The sequence below is a fragment of the Balaenoptera physalus genome, assembly GCF_965194825.1.
Source record: "Balaenoptera physalus genome assembly, chromosome: 12".
NCBI classification, from domain to species: Eukaryota; Metazoa; Chordata; class Mammalia; order Artiodactyla; family Balaenopteridae; genus Balaenoptera; species Balaenoptera physalus.
Window position 1 is genome coordinate 46770795 of NC_138897.1, and position 20253 is coordinate 46791047.

At 37.6% G+C, this 20253-nt stretch overlaps 1 protein-coding gene across 3 annotated transcripts in view; it reads right to left on the reverse strand.

Annotated features, from left to right (window-relative positions):
* MAPRE2 (microtubule associated protein RP/EB family member 2) overlaps positions 1–20253 on the reverse strand; it is a 161715-nt gene that overhangs the window by 40680 nt on the left and 100782 nt on the right. The window lies entirely within an intron of this gene.

The following is a 20253-nucleotide window of genomic DNA, read 5'->3' on the forward strand; positions in this document are numbered from 1 at the left end:
CTGTAACGTGCCAATGATATGCCTTTCGAACATAAAGGGCTCTCCTCCATCCTTTGGTATCAAGGTTTCTGTGAGAAGCCTTTCATTCTGTTTGGGCGACTCACCTTTACACAGGAAGAGCCCACTTGGTCTCTTATGTCAAAGAGATGTTGAGCATCCTTTACTGAGATAGGAATCCCAGAAAAGAGGGAACCAGATATCAAGAATCTAAGGGCTGCTACAACAGGAAATGGTGGGGCAACTCATTATTTGTAGGTAAGAGTATAAAGTGATGAAATATAGGTCACAATAAACATTACCTCCAGAATCTTTACATCTGTGATGCTTCCTTTAGATGCCAATACCCTAAGTACAAACTGGTACTTTTGTAGTCAAGCAGATGGGTTTTCTTAAAAACAAGACAAACTAAAACAAAACAAAACAAAAAACACTGGAGGAGGTGAGAGAAGCATCATAATCTTGGGGGGTATTCTTACAGTCGTCATCCAATTATTCAGGTCCTCCTTTTGAAGTGCCACCAGATGGAGCCAATACCAAAAGCCATTCAACATGATTTTTATAGAGATGGGGGTGTCTAAACACGTGTCTCATTACCTGCTCTTTAAAGAGTTATTTTCACTTTTATAGTGTTTAGCATAAAATTTACTTATGGAGACACCAGTATCTATGTATTCGTACAAACCCAGCAAGCAAATCACCTTCCAAATTTAAAAAGCAATAACAGCTTTTGAAACACACAAAAAAACCCCACCAAACTTGAATACAGAGTGTGAAGGAAGAAATGAAAAATCATCTCTGGTCTCATCATCCAGAGAAAACCACTGTTAATATTCTGGCTTATACCATTCTATTTTTTTTAAAATTTAACAGACCATGGTTCCCTTTCCGGATCATTAAATATTCGCTACTGACATTTTTAATGGCCTTATGATTTTTATATCATGCTTAGCAACTTTCCCAAGCCAAGATTACATAAATATTCATGTGTATTTTCTTTAAGTACTTTTATGGTCTCAAGTTTCACATTTACATTCTGAATAGACGTGGAATTTATTTTGGCCTATGATATAAAGGACGGTTCTAATTTTAGTTATTCCAAATGTTAGTGGAAATTTTTGGCTCCCCAGCATTTGGACACCTTCCTATCTGACTTGATGCAACAGGGCCCTGCCTCTCACCACGGTACCGAAGGTGGGCAGATATCCCTTTCCCGACACCCAGGGTAAGATGCAGGCCTGTGACCTAGGCTCTGCCTCTGGATGCTCTTGCCTGGGTCTCAGAGTCTTAAGGGAGTGAGTGAAACATGGCAGGGATCATTAGAATTTGGTCATGGTGGCAGCGGTGGGATCTAGCAGATGCTTCAGCAGCACAGCAGCATCCTAACCATCCTAGTCCAGTGGCTCAAGGGAGGGTCTATTCCTAGCTTCTTCGCATCTTTTGGATGCTGTCACCTTCTGAGCTTGGTTCCCCACTGACTCTGAGAACTGCCCAATATGATTTCTGTAAATCCGTCTCTGCTTAAACTTGCCAGAATTATTTTCTGCTATTTTCAACCACAATTGCTGACTGATAAAGTTAGCTCGGTGTTGAACACTATCATTTCATAGATAATCTATACTTTTCCCACTGAGGAATCACTAATTTTACTCTCTATGACTTTCCTAATACATGCATTTAAAGTCTTTTCAGGGGTTTTCTTTTGCGGGGGGCAGGTCCTGTCCCCATGACAGTTTCACACTCTTCATTATTTAAATACATATATAGTATGTATTACTATCTGTAGAATAATTTCCCCTCTCCTTTTTCTCAAAATTTTCTTAAATTCTGTCATGCATTCATTCTTTCCACTATAATTTTGAATTTGTCATTCATGGCATGAAGAAACTAGATCTTAAAAATTTAGTCATTTATTGAGATAGCCTCATCCACCAGAGGGCAGACAGCAGAAGCAAGAAGAACTACAATCCAGCAGCCTGTGGAAAGAAAACCACATTGACAGAAAGACAGACAAAATGAAAAGACAGAGGGCTATGTACCAGATGAAGGAACAAGATAAAACTCCAGAAAAACAACTAAATGAAGTGGAGATAGGCAACCTTCCAAAAACATAATTCAGAATAATGATACTAAAGATGATCCAGGACCTCGGGAAAAGCATGGAGGCAAAGATTGAGAAGATAAAAGAAGTGTTTAACAAAGACCTAGAAGAATTAAAGAACAAACAAACAGAGATGAACAATACAATAACTGAAATGAAAGATACACTAGAAGGAATCAATAGCAGAATAACTGAGGCAGAAGAATGCATAAGTGTCCTGGAAGACAGAATGGTAGAATTCACTGCCACAGAACAGAATAAGGAAAAATAATGAAAAGAAATGAAGACAGCCTAAGAGACCTCTGGGACAATATTAAATGCACCAACATTCACATTATAGGAGTCCCAGAAGGAGAAGAGACAGAGAGAGGACCCGAGAAAATATATGAAGAGATGACAGTCGAAAACATCACTAACATGGGAAAGGAAATAGCCACCCAAGTCCAGGAAGTGTAGAGAGTCCCAGGCAGGATAAAGCCAAGGAGAAACACACCGAGACACATAGTAATCAAACTGACAAAAAATAAAGACAAAGAAAAATTATTAAAAGCAACAAGGGAAAAACAGCAAATAACATACAAGGGAACTCACATAACGTTAACAGCTGATTTCTCAGCAGAAATTCTGCAAGCCAGAAGGGAGTGGCATGATATATTTAAAGTGATGAAAGGGAAGAACCTACAACCAAGATTACTCTACCCAGCAAGGATTTCATTCAGGTTCAACAGAGAAATCAAAAGCTTTACAGACAAGCAAAAGCTAAGAGAATTCAGCACCACCAAACAAGCTCTACAACAAATGCTAAAGGAACTTCTCTAAGTGGGAAACACAAGAGAAGAAAAGGACCTACAAAAACTAACCCAAAACATTTAAAAAAATGGTAGCAGGAATATACATATCGATAATTACCTTAAACGTGAATGAATTAAATGCTCCAACCAAAAGACACAGGCTCACTGAATGGATACAAAAACAAGACCCATATATATGCTGTCTATAAGACACCCACTTCAGACCTAGGGACAAATACAGACTGAGAGTGAGGGGATGGAAAAAGATATTCCATGCAAATGGAAATCAAAAGAAAGCTGGAGTAGCAATACTCATATCAGATAAAATAGACTTTAAAATAAAGAATGTTATAAGAGACAAGGAAGGACACTACTAATGATCAAAGGATCAATCCAAGAAGAGGACATAACAATTATAAATATATATGCAACCAACATAGGAGCACCTCAATACATAAGGCAAATGCTAACAGCTATAAAAGAGGAAATTGACAGTAACACAATAATAGTGGGGGACTTTAACACGTCACTTACACCAACAGACAGATCATTCAGACAGAAAATTAATAAGTAAACACAAGCTTTAAATGACACAATGGACCAGATAGATTTAACTGATATTTATAGGACATTCCATCCAAAAACAGCAGATTACGCTTTCTTCTCAAGTGCACATGGAACATTCTCCAGGAGAGATCACACACATCTTGGGTCACAAATCAAGCCTCAGTAAACTGAAGAAAACTGAAATCATATCAAGCATCTTTTCTGACCACAACGCTATGAGGTTAGAAATCAATCACAGGGTAAAATAAAGTAAAAAACACAAACACATGGAGGCTAAACAATATGTTACTAAATAACCAAGAAATCACTTAAGAAATCAAAGAGGAAATCAAAAAATACCTAGAAACAAATGACAACAAAAACATGACGACCCAAAACCTATGGGATGCAGCAAAAGCAGTTCTAAGGGGGAAGTTTATAGCTATACAAGCCTACCTAAAGAAACAAGAAAAATTTCAAGTAAACAATCTAACCTTGCACCTAAAGGAACTAGAGAAAGAAGAACAAACAAAACCCAAAGTTAGTAGAAGGAAAGAATCATAAAGATCAGAGTGGAAATAAATGAAATAGAAACAAAGAAAACAATAGAAAAGATCAATAAAACTAAAAGCTGGTTCTTTGAGAAGATAAACACAATTGATTAACCTTTAGCCAGACTCATCAAGAAAAAGAGGGAAAGGACTCACATCAATAAAATTGGAAATGAAAAAGGAGAAGTTACAACAGACACCGCAGAAATACAAAGCATCATAAGAGACTACTACAAGCAACTCTATGCCAATAAAATGGACAACCTGGAAGACATGAACAAATTCTTAGAAAGGTATAACCTTCCAAGACTGAACCAGGAAGAAATAGAAAACAGGAACAGACCAATCACAAGTAATGAAATTGAAACTGTGATTAAAAATCTTCCAACAAACAAAACTCCAGTACCAGATGGCTCCACAGGTGAATTCTATCAAACATTTAAAGAAGAGCTAACACCCATCCTTCTCAAACTCTTCCAAAAAACTGCAGAGGAAGGAACACTCCCAAACTCATTCTACGAGGTCACCATCATCCTGATACCAAAACCAGACAAAGATACTACAAAAAAAGAAAATTACAGACCAATATCACTGATGAATATAGATGCAAAAAGCCTCAACAAAATACCAGCAAACAGAATCCAAATACACATTAAAAGGATCATACACCATGATCGAGTGGGATTTATCCCAGGGATGCAAGGATTCTTCAATATACGCAAATCAATCAATGTGATACACCATATTAACAAATTGAAGAATAAAAACCATATGATCATCTCAGTACATGCAGAAAAAGCTTTTGACAAAATTCAACACCCATTTATGATAATAACTCTCCAGAAAGTGGGCACAGAGGGAACCTACCTCAATATAATTAAGGCCATATATGACAAACCCACAGCAAACATCATTCTCAATGGTGAAAAACTGAAAGCAATTCCTCTAAGATCAGGAAAAGACAAGGATGTCCACTCTCACCACTATTATTCAACATAGTTCTGGAAGTCCTAGCCACAGCAATCAGAGAAGAAAAAGAAATAAAAGGAATCCAAATTGGAAAAGGAGAAGTAAAACTGTCACTGTTTGCACATGACATGATACTATACATAGAGAATCCTAAAGATGCCACCAGAAAACTACTAGAACTAATCAATGAATTTGGTAAAGTTGCAGGATACAAAATTAATGCACAGAAATCTCTTGCATTCCTATACACTAATAACAAAAGATCAGAAAGAGAAATTAAGGAAACAATCCCATTCACCATTGCAACAAAAAGAATAAAATACCTAGGAATAAACCTACCTAAGGAGGTAAAAGACCTGTACTCAGAAAACTATAAGACACTGATGAAAGAAACCAAAGATGACACAAACAAATGGAGAGATGTACCATGTTCTTGGATTGGAAGAATCAATATTGTGAAAATGACTATACTACCCAAAGCAATCTACAGATTCAATGCAATCCCTATCAAATTACCAATGGTATTTTTTACAGAACTAGAACAAAAAATCTTAAAATTTGTATGGAGACACAAAAGACCCCGAATAGCCAAAGAAGTCTTGAGGGAAAAAAACGGAGCTGGAGGAATCAGACTCCCTGACTTCAGACTATATTACAAAGCTACAGTAATCAAGACAATATGGTACTGGCACAAAAACAGAAATACAGATCAATGGAACAGGATAGAAAGCTCAGAATAAACTCATGCACATATGGTCACCTTATCTTTGGTAAAGGAGGCAAGAATATACAATGGAGAAAAGACAGCCTCTTCAATAAGTAGTGCTGGAAAAACCAGAGAGCTACATGTAAAAAAATTAAATCAGAACACTCCCTAACACCATACACAAAAGTAAACTCAAAATGGATTCAAGACCTAAATGTAAGTCCGGACACTATAAAACTCTTAGAGGAAAACATAGGAAGAACACTCTTTGACATAAATCACAGCAAGATCTCTTTTGATCCACCTCCTAGACTAATGGAAATAAATACAAAAATAAACAAATGGGACCTAATGAAACTTAAAAGCTTTTTCACAGCAAAGGAAACTATAAACAAGATGAAAAGACAACCCTCAGAATGGGAGAAAATATTTGCAAATGAATCAACGGACAAAGGATTAATCTCCAAAGTATATAAACAGCTCAGGCAGCTCAATATTAAAAAAACAAACAATGCAATCAATAAATGGGCAGAAGACCTACACAGACATTTCTCAAAGGAAGACATACAGATGGCCAAAAGGCACATGAAAAGATACTCATCATCACTAATTATTAGAGAAATGCAAATCAAAAGTACAATGAGGTATCACCTCACAGCAGTTAGGATGGGCATCATAGAAAATCTACAACCAACAAATGCTGGAGAGGGTGTGGAGAAAAGGGAACCCTCTTGCACTGTTGGTGGGAATGTAAATTGATAATAGCCACTATGGAGAACAGTATGGAGGTTCCTTAAAAAACTAAAAATAGAATTATAGAATGACCCAGCAATCCCACTACTGGGCATAGATCCTGAGAAAACCATAATTCAAAAAGACACATGCACCCCAATGTTCATTGCAGCACTATTTACAATAGCCAGGTCATGGAAGCAACCTAAATGCCCATCAACAGACGAATAGATAAAGATGTGGTACATATATACAATGAAATATTACTCAGCCATAAAAATGAATGAAATGGGGTCATTTGCAGAGATGTGGATGGACCTAGAGACTGTCATACAGAGTGAAGTAAGTCAGAAAGAGAAAAAGAAATATCGTATATTAACACATATATGTGGAATCTAGAAAAATGGTACAGATGAACCAGTTTACAAGACAGAAATAGAGACAGAGATGTAGAGAAGAAACGTATGGACACCAAAGGGGTAAAGCGGGGTTGGTGGGGGGTGGTGGGATGAATTGGGAGGTTGGGATTGACATATATACACTAATATGTATAAAATAGATAACTAATAAGAACCTGCTGTATACAGAAATAAATTCAAAAAAAATTTAGTCATTTATTATGTAATGATAGAGGTTTATTGAAATATAATTCATATACCATAAAGTTCAATCTTCTAAAATTTATAATTCAGTGGTTTTTAATATATTCACAGAATCATTCATCTATCACCACTCTCTAATTCCAGAAGATTCTCATTACCACCCCCCCCCCAAACAAACCCCATACATATTAGCAGCCACTCTTGATTCTCTCCTCCCACCAGACCCTGGTAACCACTAATCTATTTTCTGTCTCTACAGATTTACTTATTTTGGCCATTTCATATAAATGCAGTCATAAAATACGTGGCCTTTGTGTCTAGTTTCGCTCACTTAGCAAAATCTTTCCCAGGTTCATCCATGTCGTGGCACATATCAGAACGTCATATTCCTTTTTATGGTTGAATAATATTCCATTGTATGAATGTAACACATTTTATTGATTGAATCATCAGCTGATGAACATTTGAGTTGTTTTCACTCTGGGGCTATTATGAGCAATGCTGCTACAAACATTCATGCAGATGATTTTGTGTGAACCTAATTTTCAGTTCTCTTGGGATATACCTAGGAGTGGAAAATGGTACCACTGTGTTTTAACATTTTGAGGAACTGCCAGGCTGTTTTCCAAAGCAGGTGCTCCATTTCACACTCCCACTAGCAACATATGAGGGTTCCAGTTTCTCCAGATCTTCACCAACACTTGTGTTTTTGATTCTAGCCATCCTAGTGTGTGTAAATTTTGATTTGATTTCCCTAATGGCTAACGATGTTGAACACCTTTTTCATACGCTTTTTTACCATTTGTATATCTTCTTTGGAGAAATGTTTATGCAAATCCTTTGCCCATTTTTAAAGTGGGTTAAATGCCTTTTTGTTGGTGAGTTATTAAGAGTTCTTTCTACATTTCGGATACAGGTTGCTTATCAGATATCTGATTTTGCAAATATTTTCCCCTGTACTGTGGATTGTCTTTTTCTTGATGGTATCCTTTGAAGCACAAAAGTTTTCCATTTTGATGAAGTACAATTTATCCATTTTTTCTTGTGTTACTTGGCTTTCGTCACATCTAAGAAACCACTGCTTAATGCAAATGCATAATGATTTCACTTACATTTCTTCTAAAAGTTGTATAGTTTAGTTCTTACATTAAGGTCAATGATCCATTTTCAGTTATTTCTTCTATATGGTGTGAGGTTTGGATCCAAACTTCATTATTTTGCATGTGACCATTCAGTTGTCCTGGCACCATTTAATTATCTTGGCACTCTTGTGAAAATCAATTCATTATAAATATATGGGTTTATTTCTGGACTCTCAGTTCTATTCCATCTATACACCTATCCTTGGGCCAGTAACACTGTCTTGATTACTGCAGGTCTGTAGTCAGTTTTGAAATCAAAAGTAGAAGTCCTGCAACTTTTTTCTTCCATTTGAAGATTGTTTCAGCTATTCTGGGTCCCACGAATTTACCTATTAATCTCAGAATCAGCTTGTCAGTTTGTGTAAAAAGGTAGTTGACTACGTCTGCATCTCTATTCCTACACTGCAAATAGGTTCATCTGTACCATTTTTCTAGATTCAACATGGACACGGGGTGGGAGGGAAGGGGCGAATGGGATGAATTGGGAGATGGGAATCGACATATATACACTACCATGTGTAAAACAGATAGCTAGTGGGAACCTGCGGTATAGCATAGGGAGCTCAGCTTGCTGCTCTGTGGTGACCTAGATGGGTGGGATGGGGGGTGGGGTGGGATGGGGGGTGGGGTGGGAGGGAGGTCCAAGAAGGAGGGGATATATGTATACATATAAGCTGATTCACTTTGTTGTACAGCAGACACTAACACAACATTGTAAAGCAACTATACCCCAATTAAAAAAGAAAAAGAAAAAAAAACACACAGAATGTTCTTTGTGGGGAAAAAAAAAGTAGTTGAGATTTTGACAGGGACTGAATTGAATCTAGAGATTAATCTGGGGAGTACTGCCATCTTAACAACATAAAGTTTTCCAATCCAGAAACATGAGATATCTTTCCACTTAAGTTCCTCCAATGATGTTTTAAAGTTTTTAGTATATAAGTCTTACACTTCTTTGTTAAATTTATTCATATTGTATTCTCTTTAATGCTACTTTAAGTGGAATTGTACTCTTAATTTTATTTTTGGATAGTTAATTAATGTTAATAAGGTTGATTTGGGGGTACTGATCTTGTATCCACCAACCCTGCTTAACTGACTTATTAGTCGTAATAGTTTTTTGTTGGTTCCTTAGGATTTTCTACATACAAGATCATGACTCTGCAAACAGAGATAGTTTTACTTCTTCCTTTCTAAGCTGAATGCCTCATTTCTTTTCCTTGCCCAATTGCCCTGGCCAGAACCTCTAGTAAAATGCTGAATAGAAGTGCCAGGAGTGGACATCCTGTCTCGTTCCTTGTCTTAGCAGGGAAGCCTCTATTCACTGCTAAGTATGATATGAGATTTTCATAGATAGCATTATTATCACACTGAGGAAGTTTCCTTCTATTCCTAGTTTTAGTGTTTTTAATCATGAAAGGGTATTGAATTTTGTCAAATGCTTTTTTAAATATCCACTGAGAGTCTCATGTGGCTTTTGTCCTTTATTCTATTAATATGGTGTATAACACTGATTGCTTTCCATATGTTAAGACAACCTTGCATTAATCCTATTTGATCATGGTGCATAATCCTTTTTATATGTTGCTGGATTTATTCTGCTAGTATTTTGTTGAGGATTTTTATGTCTATATTCATAAGAGATACTGGTCTATAGTTTTCTTGTGATGTCTTTGTTTGTTGTTTGTTTGTTTTTGGTTGCTCTGTGCCACATGTGGGATCTTAGTTCCCCAACCAGGGATCGAACCCATGCCACCTGCATTGGAAGCACAGAGTCTTAACCACTGGACTGCCAGGGAAGCCCCTGGTTTTGTTATCAGGGTAATATTGGCCTCACAGAATGAGTTGTAAAGTGTTCCCCTCTCTTTTACTTTTTGGAAGACTTTTTAAAGGATTGGTGTTAGTTTTTCTTTAAATATTTGGTAGAATTCACCATTAAGTTATTTGGGCCTGGGCTTTTCTTTGTGGAAATTTGTACTGAAATTACTAATTCTGTCTCTTGTTTTATAGGTCTATTCAGAATTTCTATTTAAGTAGTTTATGTCTTTCTAGGTATTTGTCCATTTCATCTAGATTACTGAAAATTACTGATTTTTAAACATTTACTTTTATTGTTACAGAGTTATTACTCATGAGTTCTAATACATTTTCAGTTACGTCTCTGGTTTTCTAGGGCGAAATCAATGCAGAAAATAATGCCTTTGTTATACCATATATACATGTATATGGTATACAAAAAATATGTACCAACTACCTTTTCAACCACCATGGAGATAATAAAAATGGTTTCCTTCTTTGATTAACATGATCAATCATCATCATTGGTTTCCTAATGTTGAATCATCTTTGCATTCCTGGACTAAGTCCTACTTGGTAATGTTTACAAAGTCTTCATTACAGTGCTGGTTTAGACTTGCAAACTCATAAGTGAGATTGTGTGCAACATTTTTTGTGTGCTTTTGTCTTATTTTCTTATGGTTCTTTTAAGTTTAAAAAATAAATATAAAATATGGGAGGGACTTCCCTGGTGGCACAGTGGTTGGGAATCCACCTGCCAATGCAGGGGACACGGGTTTGAGCCCTGGTCTGGGAAGATCCCACATGCTGCGGAGCAACTAAGCCCATGTGCCACAACTACCGAGCCTGCACTCTAGAGCCCGCGAGCCACAACTACTGAGCCCGTGTGCCACAACTACTGAAGCCTGCACGCCTAGAGCCCAAGAGCCACAACTACTGAGCCTGCGTGTCACAACTACTGAAGCCCGTGCACCTAGAGCCCATGTTCCGCAACAAGAAAAGCCACCACAATGAAGAGTAGCCCCCGCTCACCGCAACTAGAGAAAGCCTGCGTGCACCAACGAAGACAAAACACAGCCAAAAATACATAAATAAGTAAATAAATAAATAAATTTTAAAAAATTAAATAAAAGCTTGAGCGCTAAAGTTAAAAAAAAAATTGGTTAGAATCCTAACTGCACAACTTGCTACCTGTATGTCCTGGGCTTTTCACACCTTCCCTGTGCATTTCAGAGTCCCATGAGCATCAAATAAGCTGACTAATTTTTTCAATAAACAATGAAGAAAGGGTGGACCACATTAGGATTTCCAGTAAATGGTATGTTATATGATCATTTAGGTATAATATCGTATGTCATTTTCTAGAGTCAAAGGAGCCCCTGAGAATTTCTAAGAATTATCTTATTGACTTTGTGAACTATGCTAAGGATTTCTTGCTGTTGCCTCTGGTTATGTCCATTTGGGTATTTTCAACTTCCATTCCTCAAATCTCTAGTGCTTAAACAGACATCAGGAAAAGGATACCTTGACATTATTTTTGCTACTAAGAACATCATCAGTGGTTCTTGTGGAGCAGGAAACCACACTCAGGCATAACCTGAACAAGGCTGTCATGTTCTGATTCCCATCAAAGGTCGACCCTCCACCTGTTCTTTGGATCACATCTGCCCTCCCGTTCTCGTTGATGTCACTCCTGCAACTATCCTCACTCTCTCTTGCAATGTCAATTTCTTTCCATATGGACTATTCTTAACATGTGCAAACATGCTCTAGTATCATGTAACTTTGACAAAATAAGATAAAAAAACTTCCTTAACTCCACATGATCTATTAGCTATTATGCTATTTATCTCCTCCTATACACAGCAAAACTTGACAAAATTGTCTATTTCCATTGTTTCATCTACCATTCAAATCAATTCTGTTGTCTTCCTTACCCTGTTCTGGTCAAGGCCATCAATAGCTTCTCTGTTACTGAATCTAACAGTCACTTTTCTTTCTTCATCCAACTCAACCTCTGAATAGTATTTGGCTCTGGTGACCACTCCCTCCTTGAAATTCTGTATTTTATTCCTTAATTAGACAAAATGGGTACCAACTAACTTGAAAATTCAGGAATCACTGCCATTGTCCTGAAAGTCTAGCCAGCCACAAATCAGAATGTTCCTCATTGAGAGGTGTAGAGATTTTGGGGTCATTTCATTAATCTCGCAATAACGTGGGCCTACATTTTACACAGATCCCACTTTCATCAAATTATGCCAAGGTTGCCATTATTCATGTACTGCCCCTTGCTAAGGATACCACAGTGGTTCCTATGAAACCACTACAAAATCCAAACTCCTTCCCTGGTCTGCAGTGTCCTGTGACCAGGCCTCTGCCCACCTCTCCCTGGAAGCTCCTTTCACACTGGCTTCCTTGTTACTCCACGTTCTTGCTATTCAGATCAAGGCTTAGAGGTCACTTCCTCAGAGAGGTCCTTCCTGACCATGCCATCTGAAGTCACCCTCCAGTTACTCTACCACCTCATCCAGTTTTATGTCTGGTATTTTACTCTTAACTCATATGTTGGTTTGTGGTTTACTGCCCCCCTCACTGGAATGTAGGTTTCAAGAGAGTCTGCACTTTAATCGGTCTTGGTCCCCTCTGTATCCAAGCCTTTACTGCAGTACCTGCCATAGTGTGGGCTTCAATAAACATCCGGTTAATGAATGAAGGTCTACAGGTTGTGTAGCAGTTGAACCACAACAAGGGATGGTAAATGATAAAATTCTAATGTTACCAAAGTCCCAAATATGAGGTATTACTGGAAGAGTTGCTACATATTCTTTTAAAAATTGATGGGGTATAAATACATTAAAAACAGAACAAAATAAAACAAACAAAAACCTAACCAAAACAAGAGCCACTCTGGAAATCAGTCTTCAGAAAAGTGAAAAATAAGCTTCAAAAGGCTAAATATTAGATATCACACCAAAGTAAAAGCATTCCAAATTGTAGGATGTTGTGTTCACCAAGAGATTAATTATGATGGGCTATGCTCTAAGCCTATCAGCTCAAGGTGCTACTGCAGTTATGAAGGTCAACAAGATTCTGGAAATAGTCAGGAAATAAGTAGAAAAAGGGAAAATATTCTGTCTTTGTACAGTGCCATGCTATGTCTGTGCCTATAGCCCTAAGGATGGTTTCAGTTGTTATATATCAAAAGTGACATAATGGAGCTGAAAAACTTGGGGACAGGAATCCAAAAGGAACAGTTGGGGCACTGTATAAAGGCAGAACTCAAAAATGAACATCCAGACTCAAAAGATTTGAGGATGTATGATTTCAATGTATGAAATCATGAAAAGCACGAGAGGACAAATAATATCATTTTTACCAGACCCCAGGACCTCAGTAGAAGAATATCAGGATAAACTGACATTTTTAAAAGGAAAATTTCAGATAACAAAAGGGAAAGGAAATATTACTTTATAAGTTTATGGACTGCATTATGCCAAGAAATATAAGAACTGAAAACACCTACATTTGTATAAAATCTATTAAAGCTTTCATATCTAGTTTAAACATTCTGAACCCCACAGAGATAAGTATTTTTAATTATCATCATCCTATTTTAGAGACTTGGGAACAGGCTCAGAAAGTCATTCAGCTAACAAAAGTAACAAAAGTAGAATTTACACTCTGTTCTGAACTCCAGTTAAAAATTTTTTTTCTTCTTCTCTATGCTGCTTCTAGGAATTATAAAATTTTAGGGTTCAAAGAGAGTTTAGAAAATTTGCTAGATTATAATTTTATAAGGAGTCACAAAGGAAACTGCGAGAGAACATATGAACCCTTCAGACTGACAGGAGGGGTGTCAGCCATACGTTTCCTCCTCATTGAACAATCCTGGGCTGGATAGACAGCTCATTAATCTGCTCCAAGGTCATGGTTTTATATTTTAGTATATATACTCATAATAACTTTATTTTACATATATAGTGTATATATGTAAATATAATAAGCACATCCTTGCTCAGTAATATATTACTATTCACTTTGTTGTACACTTGTAACTAACACAACATTGTAAGTCAACTATACTCCAATAAAAATTAAAATAAATAAATAACATTCTATATTCCTTGAAAAAAAATATATATATTACTGCTGTCAAGATTTCACAGTACTCTCCCAGAAATGGGACACAATCTGTGGAGAAGATATCAAGCTATTTTGGGTTCAGCCACAAACAGCTACTCAAATTGCCCATCTGATTTTCTCCCAGGCCAGGCAGCCCTTATACAGAAAAGCCTATGTCACTGAGGTCTTCAGTTACTACTTTCTACAATCTTACTTGGTACCGATGAAGGGTCAGAAGAAAAGAACGACAACGTCTATTCACTGGACACATCTATGCCATTATACCTTTGATTACAGAAATCATTACAGGCAAACAACTTTTTTAAAAGCTTATTCTCTCAAACTAATATCAGTGAGGACCAGGGAGGGGGCGGGAAGGACAGAGAACCAGACTGTCGGAACTTGGATCTAAGCCTCAATCATCTTGAACGCACTGTGACATGTCATCACACCCTTCTAAGCCAACAGTATTTCTAGCTGCAAAATGTCTGGTCTGGACAGATCTCTAAGCTCTAAAATTAGATGATTCTCTAATTCAAAGTCCATCACCAACTTGTCTTTTAAGGGGTACTTGATATTTCTGCTAATTAGGACGCAACAATGTCTTTCATCCTCATATGACTAAGACTTTTGCCAGCGCGCCTGCGTGTAGCCATCGCCGTCCTCTGCCACAGTTGCTGTAGGAGCCAGGAGTACCCACTCATGCCCTTCCCAGATTATATCTTCCAGGTACTCCTCTTTGAGCTCTTGATATTGATACGCTCAGCAACATAACCATATTTTCTGTCATCTTCAGCAGCTGACTATTAAATATCTTTCCTGTTAGAATATTGCTTTTACACAATAATCACAGAATCATTCCAGCTCTGTTTTTTGCCTTAAGCCCTGTCTTTCCTGGAACTGATCTCACTGCAGAACTGCACATGTTACCAAAGCCCAAACCTCATGCTGAAGGCAGTATTTCCCTTTGGGAAATCAGGGCTTCCTAACGAGGAAAGTGGGGCTGCAAAACACAGGGTTACATATTTCCAACACATCAGCAGAAATCGCTCTACCTACACAAACAGAAGGCTTGAAGAGCTTAATGGCAACTGTGAGATAATAATGCTTTGAAACATTAACATTTTAAAGGAATTTAAAATCCCAAACTTCAACTGCATTTTTCTAATCCAACAAAAATACGCTGAAGTTGGTAGTAGCTCTGTGCTGTTTTCATAGGCATCTTTCACATTCCTGGCATGAACAGCAGCTTCATAGCTTCGGTTACCACAGTATTATTTAACTCTGTGAAAGTGAACTTAGAACACTGTCTACTTCACCTGCCCCAAGTCACAAATGCAAAAATAAAGACCTGCAGTTCAGAAACCTGGTTTCAGCTGAGCTTGTTCCCGGGAATTCCCACGGTCCTCAACTGAGCTTCCTACTTCTTCTCACTGCTTGGAGTTATGTCAGAAACTTTTAATTCAAATTTTAAATGAGTCTCAAAGACAAATAGCTTTCAAACCAATTCCTTGAAGAGGAAAAGGAGTTAGAACCAGCAGGAAGATTTCAACTCCCGCGGACTTAGACACAGAAGGCTTCTGTGACTTGTGCCGAGTGCTGAAAGCATGCTATCCGTGCCCTTCTCCACACTCAGAGGAAGCTGTCAAAGGACATTTTCATCACCTTTCTTTTATAGAAAAAGAAATAAGCCAGCAATCATTATGCCGGCAGACGGATTTTTAAGAGTATCAGCAGATATATTAAAAATCCTTGTTAAACCATGTGGTTGGGCTTTCATCTGATACATGCCCTCAAGCTTTACTGATTCATATGATATCAAACCTTTTTAAGAATCTTATACGGCTGCAGCAAATTGCAGTTAAAGATACCAATGTTCCCTGTTCACAACCTGCCTTTAAAACCCAGGAGTACTTTTTTTTTTTTTTCTTTTTTTTTTAAATTTTTTATTTATTTATTTATTTATTTATTTATTTATTTATTTATTTATTTATGGCTGTGTTGGGTCTTCATTTCTGTGCGAGGGCTTTCTCTAGTTGTGGCGAGCGGGGGCCACTCCTCATTGCGGTGCGCGGGCCTCTCACCATCGCGGCCTCTCCTGTTGTGGAGCACAGGCTCCAGACGCGCAGGCTCAGTAGTTGTGGCTCACGGGCCCAGTTGCTCCGCGGCATGTGGTATCTTCCCAGACCAGGGCTCGAACCCGTGTCCCCTGCATTGGCAGGCAGATTCTCAACCACTGCGCCACCAGGGAAGCCCCCAGGAGTACTTTTTAAAAAGTAAAGTTACCTTTAAATCAGATTTTTATTAAGAAACTTGCAGAACAATGTTAAAAGTGACACCTTCCATAGAGATAATCGATCAGATATTAAGATCAATGTACTGAGTTGATTTAGTGCTTCTTCATCAAAAAATCATGGAAGAATGAAGACTGTTTTCCTCTTTCAATAGGAAATTTCAATGTAGTAAAAATCTACATACCAAACAGCCCTTGATTAAGATTTAGGTACAAATATTTTTATTAAAAAAGTAAATTTTAGAGAAATAATTCGATTGTAACAGATAGAAATACATAATACTCAGAACAGAGCTGGTATTTTAAGAGTGCTATTTGTGAAAATAATTTTCGTAGAAATTAACTGCAACTCTATCTGTGTTGAAAACTGGAATGCAAAGCACGCTAAAGTCTAACTGGACTGTTTACAGTTGTTTTATTCAATGAAATCATAATTACCCTGTAACTTATCGTCTTGCATTTGAATGCCTTAGGGAAAAATATAAAACTCCAAATCTGCCTATGGATGCAGACAAAGATTCAGTCAATTGAAACAAGAAAGAAATGGCAGGTGAAGAATCATCGTATTGGTTTGAAAGATTTCTTTTTAGCTGCTAATTGACGACCCAGAGCTGGGTGCTTGGTTTCACTTCTAGTTTCTAACACCAGTGATTTCCTTTAGGGTAACGTGCTCATCAAAAAAAAAAAAAAGGTCATGAAGAACCTAGTGGCAGAACAGGAATAAAGACACAGACCTACTAGAGAATGGACTTGAGGATATGGGGAGGGGGAAGGGTAAGCTGGGACAAAGTGAGAGAGTGGCATGGACATATATACACTACCAAACCTAAAGTAGATAGCTAGTGGGAAGCAGCCACATAGCACAGGGAGATCAGCTCTGTGCTTTGTGACCACCTAGAGGGGTGGGATAGGGTGGGTGGGAGGGAGGGAGATGCAAGAGGGAAGAGATATGGGAACATATGTATATGTATAACTGATTCACTTTGTTATAAAGCAGAAACTTACACACCATTGTAAAGCACTTATACTCCAATAAAGATGTTAAAAAAATAAATAAAATAAAATAAATAAAATAAAGTAAAATAAAATAAAATTCTACATGTCCAGAAAAAAAAAAATTTTTTTTTTACCAAAACAAGCTGTCTGACATATGCAGCTTCATACCATAAGATCTGGCTTCTACGTGGGAATCATGAATGAAGGAAGGGGGAGAGGCACTTGGAGCGCAGGCAGGAATGGTGTGCAGGACAAAATGTCACTGGCTCCCAGGGAGTCTGATACTGAAACTGGCAGCGAGACACACCAAAGGCTGAATGCCCAGAATAGAGCTGAAGTTAGAATTTGGCATTCCAGATAGAGAAGGACAAGGAGGCACCGAAAAGCCTTTATTACACATGAAAAACAAGGAAGAAAGTTACATATGAAACCCATTCTGAAGGGATCAGTTTTCTTATTAGGGTCATCAAAATAAAAAGTTCTGCAAAGCTGTAGTATCAGAGGATATAGACAGTTTCTCTGTGTTTCCATTCAGGTATTTTCACACAATTATTTGTATTACCTCCTCTACTTTAATGGACAAAAAGTTTTTTCTTTAAGTACTGAAATTACACGTGTGACTATGTAAAAATGCAAGATTTAAATTAAGAAAAGCTTGAGGAGAAGGTAAGAATCTGAAAAGATAGATTTCCTATCTAATTTCTGTGGTTATAGGCTAAAGAAACGCCCATCTGTAGGTGGCACAGAGGGATATCACTTTGTTTATTAATCAATGAAAAACCAATAAACCAACAACTACTTATTGAGGAATATGATTTTACTCTTAAAGGACCAAGGAATTTAGTTTTGAGAGACCAGAGAAACACATGGAAAAACTAGCAAAAGTACAAAACAACTCTAAGTGTTAACCTATGAGACACAGAAATACTAAAAGAGTAGTTCAAAGATTCTGCCCAATAAACTCCCCCAAAAGAGTAATCAATATTAACAAATGAAGTCAAGTCAAACTTTCATGGTCATTTCCAGTCCTCAAGGACCTTGACCTCTAATGTTGAGGTTACAGGTACTCAATGACCTTAAGACTTTAAGAGGGAGCACACAGTTTGTTGAAAGAATGGGCTGGAAGGTGGCATTGGAGATGGTCCTCAAAGGAGGCATTCCAAGCAAAAATGGGGAATTACAACATCTGATGAAAGATGAGTTTGGGCAAATGCAGGCTATGGGCAGGGGAGTCATGGGGGTAGATGCTAGAAAGATGGTTGCAGCCAGACTGTTCAAGGCTTTCAAAGCAGCAGCTTAATTTAATTTGGTAGGTAGCGGGGAACCAACGCTTATTTCTTGGCACAAATATCTTTAGAGAAGAGTCCCTAAATTGTGCCATTTTTAAGCTCCAATTGTAAGAACGTATCTATTTTAGGGGCAAATGAGATTATGGATAAGTAAACTAAAGCTGTCCATCAACAGATGAATGGATAAAGAAAATGTGGTATACACACACACACACACACACACACACACACATATACACACACTGGAATATTACTCAGCCATAAAAAAGAATGAAATAATGCCATTTGCAGTAACATGGATGGACCTAGAGATTATCATACTAAGGGAAGTAAGTCACAAAGATAAATATCATATGATATCACCTATATGTGGAATCTAAAATAGGACACAAATGAACTTATTTATGAAACAGAAACAGACTCACGGACATAGAGAACAGACTTGTGGCTGCCAAGGGGGAGGGAAGGATTGGGAGTTTGGGATTAGCAGAGGCAAACTATTATATATAGGATGGATAAACAAGGTCCTACTGTATAGCAAAGGGAACTATATTCAACATCCTGTGATAAACCATAAACCATAATGGAAAAGAATATGAAAAAGAATATATATAACTGAATCACTTCATTGTACAGCAGAAATTAACAGAACACTGTAAGTCAACTATACTTCAATAAAATTTTTTTTAAAATCCCTAAAGGTTATAAACTTCTCCCAATTTCTCAGGGAATTTCTACTGAATCATTGCTCATATCATTCTATCAACAGTTCTATATGCAGGCCACTATGTGAACTCTGGGTATCTTAGCTGATGAAGAGGCTTTTAGTATAGTGGAAGATGCAGTGGTGTGAACAGACCAGCATAAACCCGCAGTCCATTTCTACACTATGGACCACTCGCTCAGGTTGCTTTTTAACGGCTAAAGTCACTGTCTCTGGGACTGGGAGCTGCAGGGTTCTTCCCAGATCAAAGCCATTTCACCTGCTTTCCGAGGCTTGCAGGTGAGGGTTTCTTCCCTACTGCCACTCCCCATCACATCCAGTCTACCGGCTCTCACCAATACCAGTACCAATACCAATACCATCCCCTATTTTCCAGAGGTGAGCACTCTTCCCCACAGCTCCCTGAGAAGAGGCCTAGAGGCCACAGAAAGCCCCAAAGGCCAGGGGTGCTACCAAAGGAAGCCCCCAGCAATTACAGAGGAACTACCACGTAACATTCATGCAGACTGTGATACCTAAGACAGTATTTTTCTATAATAAACTGCTTTCTGTATATTTTGCAGGTTAACCCCAGAACACTTTGCTTTTCTAAGCACAACTCTAGTATTAGGAGGAGCCCAAATTAGTATGAGGACTGTAGAAGTATTTACTTCTGAGATTCAATCACATGATCACAGAATAAATAGAAAGACTGGAATTTAACTTTAGTTAAAAAAAAGAGAACCAAAAAAGGCACGAAAGGAGTTTTTTTAAAACACTGAATTTAAACACAATTATGTGTAATTTTAAAATTGCCATACACCATGAATTCTCATACAAATGTAATCTAAAAGAAATCACAGTGGAGAAATGATCCTCCTTATGGAGGATGTTAAGAGAAACTGCAGGAAAT